Source organism: Mus pahari, unplaced genomic scaffold (genome assembly GCF_900095145.1).
Source record: "Mus pahari unplaced genomic scaffold, PAHARI_EIJ_v1.1 scaffold_13665_1, whole genome shotgun sequence".
NCBI lineage: Eukaryota > Metazoa > Chordata > Mammalia > Rodentia > Muridae > Mus > Mus pahari.
Window position 1 is genome coordinate 4,307 of NW_018393430.1, and position 7,349 is coordinate 11,655.

Genomic DNA, 7,349 nt, shown 5'->3' on the forward strand with positions numbered 1-7,349 from the left:
AGTGTGGAAATGTAAGCCGAATAAACCCTTTCCTCCCCAACTTGCTTCTTGGTCATGATGTTTGTGCAGGAATAGAAACCCTGACTAAGACACCCAGTATCGCACACCTGCTGTTGTTCCTTTTGTTACAGCTCTGAGGGGAAAAGGCATCCCCAGTGGGAACCTGAGGAGAGACCTTCCCCGCTGGAGGTGTAGCAGCTTTGAGGGGAAGGTTTCCCCAATCTAAGTGTTCTAGTTCTAAAGGGAAAAGCTATCCTGGCAGTCAGGAGCAAAGGGACATGAACAGCAAGGCCACAGAAGAGCCTTCCTGGGAGGGAAACCCCAGGAGAGCAGCTGTCTCTGTTTAGGGGACAAGCAGCAAAGAAGTGAGCAGAAGACAGGGTGTGTATGGGGTTACTTGGGGAAGGAGAGCTTTCCAGGGATTCTGGTGGGATTTCAGGGACAGGGATGGATGAATTTCCAAATGCTTGGCTTGATCTTTTTACTCTGTAGGGCATAACTAGGCCACCTCTCTCTTCATGGGCTCAGGTAAGGCTATATGACCACTAGCAGTTCTGAGAGTGGATCCTGGTGGTTGGAAGTCCTCAGGAATGGGGCCTGGCCACTCAAGAGCCTCCAGAGTCTTACATTGCCAAGCCTGAGGCCCCCTGATCGTCTACTTCAGAAGCATGAGAGAATGCCTTCCTGCTGAGGGAGCCTCCCAGGCTGTGATGCTGCAGTACAGCAGACAGGGAGACCGACACAGCCCCCAAGGCTGTAATTTCAGACACCAATTTAACCTGGATGGGCGCTATGATTTGACTCAGGACTGTGGGAGCAGATCCAGCTCTGTCCACATCACACGTAACTCGCAGCCTCCTCTGGCCCATGGATGTAAGCAGCCCAGGTCTTGGCTGCATCTCAGCGGATGCTTCTGTGTTCCCCCTGCAGTGCGTCCTGAAGGCTCTGAGGGTTCTCTGCTGCTGTGGGTCCTGAGAAGCTTTATCAAAACAAACAAGCAAACACAATAACAGCAAAAACGGAAAGAAAGAGGAAACAAATACTGAGGTTCTAGGATTTTGGTTAGGACATGTAGAACAGAGTCTACCGCTGAGCCACGCCCCCGCCCCTCGCTGGGGGATTCTAGGCAGGGGCTCTACCACTGAGCCACACCCCCAGCCCCTCGCAGGGGGATTCTAGGCAGGGGCTCTACCGCTGAGCCACGCCCCCAGCCCCTCGCTGGGGGATTCTAGGCAGGGGCTCTACCGCTGAGCCACGCCCCCAGCCCCTCGCTGGGGGATTCTAGGCAGGGGCTCTATCCATGAGCCACACTGATGGTCCTCATGAGAGGTTTCTAGGCTTTCTCTCCATTATTAAGACCTTCCCCAACCACAGTGTGATATGTACACAGCATGTCATGGGTAAGTCAGGGTAATTGGCTCACCCATCTCTTCAGGCACATACGGCTTCTTGTCTCTGTGGAGGCAGGCAGGAAGGGACAAAGAATCCCACCTCCATGGCTTTGCCAGCAGTGTTGTCCAGCATTAGGACTTTTGCTCTGTTCTGGTGACAAGACAATGGGATATCAGGGAAGTCTTTACCTTCTTTTCTTCCCCTCTGTGGGTGCTGCAGTCCCTGGAGGAGTGATCGATGGTGAGGGAGGCTTCCATACAGCCCTATTAACACGAATGTCCATATCCGCTGACATACTGAGACACAAAATAGATGAGTCTAAGAAACTAATGAAACCTCAGAATCGTCCCAGAACAGGGTTGTTTATGGAAGCCCCCTTGAGTGCTGGCAGGCTGGCACCTCCCTGTTGTGACAGTGGGCTGGCTGGCTACTCTAGAGCTTGTATCAATTCCCCAGTGGTCCAAAAGTATATAAAACGTGCTTCCTGTTGTGCAGCGCACGTGATCTCGATGCTGGTCTCTGGAGTGTTTCCTGGGTTGATGACAATGCCTCCCTTACCCTCTCTTAGTCCCCTGCTCCCCTATTCTCACACTCTCTTTCCCACACCCTCTTTTTTTTTTTTCTTTTGAGATAGGGTCTCACTTTGCATCCCTAACTGCCTGGGAACCCTCCCTGCAGAGTAGACTTAACTTGACCTCACAGAGGTTTGCCTAAGATTAAAGGCATACCCAGCACCAGCACACCTGACTCCGTCCTTTAAAAATAAATCTTTATTTTTACATTTACTTGTTTGTATGTATGCTTACGTGTGTGGTCTCTGCACATGAGCAGAGATTTCAGAAGGTGGTGCTCTGTCTCCTGGAGCTGAAGTTACAGGCAGTTGTGAGTCATTCAGTTCAGTGCTAGGAACCATACTTTTTTTCTTTCTTTGTTTCTTTCTCTCTAGACAGGTTTTACCTTGTAGTTCAGGCTGGCCTTGAACTCCTAGTCCTCCTGCCTCAGTATTTCAATGCTGAGATCGCAGTGCCTTCCAGACTCCCTACCTGTGCTTCTACCATCATGCATAAGTATGTACATGCAGAGAATATAACTTTGTGTGTGAATTCTCAGGTATCCTGTCCACTTTTAATATGTTTCTATGTGTTTTCTTATATTTTTATTATTTGTATTACTATTGTTTCACTATTATTTGAAGTTTTTAGAGACAGAGTCTATTGAGCCCAGGCTGGCCTCAAACTCCTGATTTTCTTGCCGCACTCCTGAGTGATGAGATTGTTAAGTGAGTGTACACCACCATGTCTGGCCCATTTCCTTTTAAAAGCAAGTATCCGTCTCTTGTCTCTGCATCTCTGTGTCTGTCTCTGTCTCTACCCCCTCTGTGTTTGTGTGTGTTGTGTTTCTGTGTGCCTCATCCCATGTGTGTAGATCAGAGGACAACTTCCTGGGCTGTCCACTCTCCTCCTCCATGTGGTACCAGGGATGGGTCTTGAGCTGTCAGGCCTGGCTGCAAGCACCTTTATCTGCTGAGCCATCTCACTCCCCTGTTTATATTGCTGTAATATGTGGCAGAGCTACCTGCCTGTTGCCACAGCTGGACTCAGTCAGTCCCTCAACCTGGGGGAGAAATCAGGTGGGCAAGGAGTCGGCGAGTGACAATCAGATACAAACACAAGAGAGTGTTGAATCTGAATGTAATTTCTCAAAGAGAGCATCAGACTTATATTACAGAAGAAAACAAGGAAGTCAGGTGACACATCAGCCAAGGTACATTGAAGTCATCTGATGCATAATGACACAAAACATAGAAATGCATACATAAAAGCTGACAGGAACCAAGCAGTGTTTACAACTGAGATAAAAACCAGCCCTACCTAGGGTTAGCTTATTCTTAGAAGCCAGGGGCAAGGGCTTCAAGCCCTAGCCTTAGTTCCAATTCTAGTCTATTGCACAATCCACCTTCTCCCTAGGTCATTGTAATTCCCTGAATATGGGAGTAACTCAGCTGTTATTCTATGTATTTACTTCCTTCTTAGACCACAACACACCTTCTTTCTACTATTATGTAATGTAGTCTGCCATACATGACTGTAATAAGAATTCTTTTTTTTTATGGTTTTAGAGCTTTATTGTAGAAAGGCAGATAGAAAGAGAGAAGGTAGAAAGAGGGAGAGAGGCCAGCCATGGCCACGTGGAGAGAGGGAAGAAGGGAGAGAGAGCTGTAATGAGAATTCTAAGTTTAATTTGTTGAACTTGCCCTGAGATTTATAATTCTTATCCAGTAAACTGCAATGCCTGATTTCTTTCACTATCAGCACTAGAAGCATTTTGTCTGAATAAGTAACATTCTTACGAAATTCAAAGCCCAAGGCTGACTCAACAATTGCTTAGGATATTGGGACACTGGTGGAGGCCAGGAAGCAATGTTCAATCTAACTTAGCTATTTGTCAAATCATTCCTTGGAGGCACTTATAATAAAACAATAGTGAAAGAAAGCGTGCTAAACCCTTCACCAACTATCGCAAGGACAAATCTGGACCACATCCGTGTTATGGAACATCAAAGACTCCAGGAGACCAGTTTCCGTGAAACTTTTTGTCTCAGGACAAGCTTTTGGACTCGTCATGCAGACTCCATTTGAGTGGATATGGTAGCTTGTTGCTTTCTAAGTTGTTTCATTTTCCCCATGATTTGCTTGTTGAACTTACAGAGGAACTTCATAGCAAAGTTGTCTAGTTCTAGGAAAACCAAAAATCACCAAAACCATGATCATTCCCTAAGTCCCCTTTCTCATTGCTGGGGTAAGGGCCACGTGATCATCTCCTCCTCCTCTCCCCCTCCAGCTGCTTTCTCCGTGGCTGGGGTAAGGACCACGTGATCATCTCCTCCTCTTCTTCCCCCTCCAGCTGCCGTCCACATTGTTCCTTCTTCTGTTCCACTCCTCCATTCTTTCTCCTTGCTGATATTGGTACAGGGATGGAGATGGAGAACTGAGGGGCAATGAATCCCTTTCTATAACCAGCTTCAGCATCTGCAGACAAATTGAGCAGGCACATGAGTTTCTTTGTACTTTATAAAACAGAATTATCACTGTTCTTTCTTTTTTTAAAAAACATTTTTTAAAAAATAGGGTTTTTTTGGTTTCGTTTTTGTTTTTGTTTTTGTTTTTATTTTTGGTATGTAATTCTTTTGCCTGTTTGTATATGTGTGCCACCAGCATACTTTGTGACTACAGAGGTCAGAAGCAGTTTTGGATCTCTCTCTCTTTGTTTTTCTTCTTTCTTTCTTTCTTTCTTTCTTTCTTTCTTTCTTTCTTTCTTTCTTTCTTTCTTTTTTGAGACAGGGTTTCTCTGTGTAGCCCTNTCTGTCCTGGAACTCACTCTGTAGACCAGGCTGGTCTCGAACTCAGAAATCTGCCTGCCTCTGCCTCCCAGGGGCTGGTATCAAAGGCGTGCGCTACCATGCCTGGCAGTTTTGGATCTCTTGGGGCTGAAGTTAAAGTTGGCTATATGCTGTCACATGGGTGTTGGGAATTGAATCTGGGTCCTCTGGAAGAACAGCCAGTGCTCTTAACCGCTAACGAACCTCTCTAGCTTCCTAAGTATCTTCAGAATTTACTTTTCTCTCTTCTCTTCTCTTCTCTTCTCTTCTCTTCTCTTCTCTTCTCTTCTCTTCTCTTCTCTTCTCTTCTCTTCTTTTCTTTTCCTGTTTCTTTCTTTCCTTCCTTCCATCTCTCTCTCTCTCTCTCTCTCTCTCTCTCTCTCTCTCTCTCTCTCTCTCTCTCTTTCCTTTTTTGGTCAGCTGTTCCTCTATGTAAGTCCATACCATATGAATGTGTGCAGGTAGAGGCTAGAAGGTTTTAGTCAGGGCTGGTGAGATGGCTCATTGGGCAAGAACACTGACTACTCTTCTGAAGGTCCTGAGTTCAAATCTCAACAGCTACATGGTGGCTCACAACCACCCATAATAAGATCTGATTCCCTCTTCTGGTGTGTCTGAAGACAGCTACAGTGTACTTATGCATAATAATAAGTAAATTTTTGGGCTGGGGTGAGTGGGGCCGACCAGAGTGGTTAGAGGTCCTAAAAAATCAATTCCCAACAACCACATGAAGGCTCACAATCATCTGTACAGCTACAGTGTGCTCACAGACATAAATAAATACATATATCTTTAAAAAAGGAAGTCAGTCAGATCCCTTGGAGTTGCACTTAAGACAGTTGAGGGATGGGCTGGAGAGATGGCTCAGTGGGTAAGAGCACCGACTGCTCTTCCAGAGGTCCTGAGTTCAAATCCCAGCAACCACATGGTGGCTCACAACCATCCATAATGGGATCCGATGCCCTCTTCTGGTGTGTCTGAAGACAGCGACAGTGTATTCACATACATGAGGTAAATAAATAAATCTTAAAAAAAAAAAAGACAGTTGAGAGACACCTGAGATGGGCACTGAGAATTGAATGCAGATCTACTGGAAAAACGGTACATGAAGGAACCCTTGAGACATTTATCCAGTGCCTGAGACTTAACTTTATTTTGCAGTTGGAGAGGCTTCTCAGTGGTTAGAGCACCTAGCATCCACATCCTATAGCTCACAACACACACCAACTCAACTACATGGGATTAGATGCCTACTTTTACCCCTAAAACACACATGAGATATTAACTCACAGAATCACAAAACACAAAAATGCATGTGCACATGAGCACACACAGTCAGACTGGGCATAACAACCAACAGCAGCATGACCACATACCCAGGAGTAGTTGGGCAATACAAAATGACTCAATAATATTTTTGCGAACTTTGATTTTCATTTGCTTCGCCATTTTTTTTTGTCTTATTGGTCTTTTGCTAGTGCTCGAGTCAAGCTCACCAGTCTCCCACACACATGCAACATGCACAATACACACACAAAAAAGGAAGGAAGGAAGGAAGGAAGGAAGGAAGGAAGGAAGGAAGGAAGAAGACAAGAAAGGAATAGAATGAACAGCATTCACCCAGTTAATGTTGTAGTTAGAGGCTGTCCATGACTTCATGGGATTTAGAGGGAGTTCAGCACTGATGGGGAGGAAAGACAGCAAGCCAGGCTTACTAATGACAGTAGGCATGCTTCATATTCAGTAGATTCAGGTCTGACATGATTAAAACAATCCAGTTGGTCAATGGTGGTACACACCTTTAATACCAGCACTTGGGAGGCAGATGTAGCAGATCTCTGAATTCTAGGATATCCTGGCATATAGAGAAAGTTCCAGGACAGCCAGGATATACAGAGAACCCCAGTCTCGAAAAAAACAAAACACAAAACGACCCACCCACCCAACCAACCAACCAGAAAACACACACACACACATAAAATCCACACAGGATGGAAATTCATCTCTGCTGTGGAGAGGAGTGGCTCACTCACATGAAATAGAATTAGAAGAGGTGAGCGTAAAGTCAGAAAGGTAGAAGGGAAAGAGGGATTCTCAACTCGTGGCCACAATCTCCTTTCTCAACCTTGAGGTTCCATCTAGCCAGAGTCTGATATAAATGACTTCATTTTGGTCTGACAACGTTCACACCTGCAATTTTTATCACTTGACACATAGCAGAAAATTATATTTTGTAAAGGAATGACTCAAACATTATATGATTTCAGTTATTTTAGTACTCATACATGTTCAAGTTTCCAGTATCTTAGGAAACATGTTTGTGATATTGTCAGCTTGGCAGGATCTGGAATCCCTTGGGAGAGGAGCCTCTCGCCATGACTATGAGGATCTCTTAGATGAGTCAGCCTCTGGACATGTAAGTAAGGGATGATCTATGTGAGGTTAAGTGAGGAGAGAAGATTCTCCTTGAAAGCAGTATCCTAGACTACATAAAAAGAAGGCTAGCTGAAAATGAGCACATCTCTCTCCCCTTGCTCCTCAGACAGTGTGGCCATCGGCCCCAAGCTCCTCCCACCAC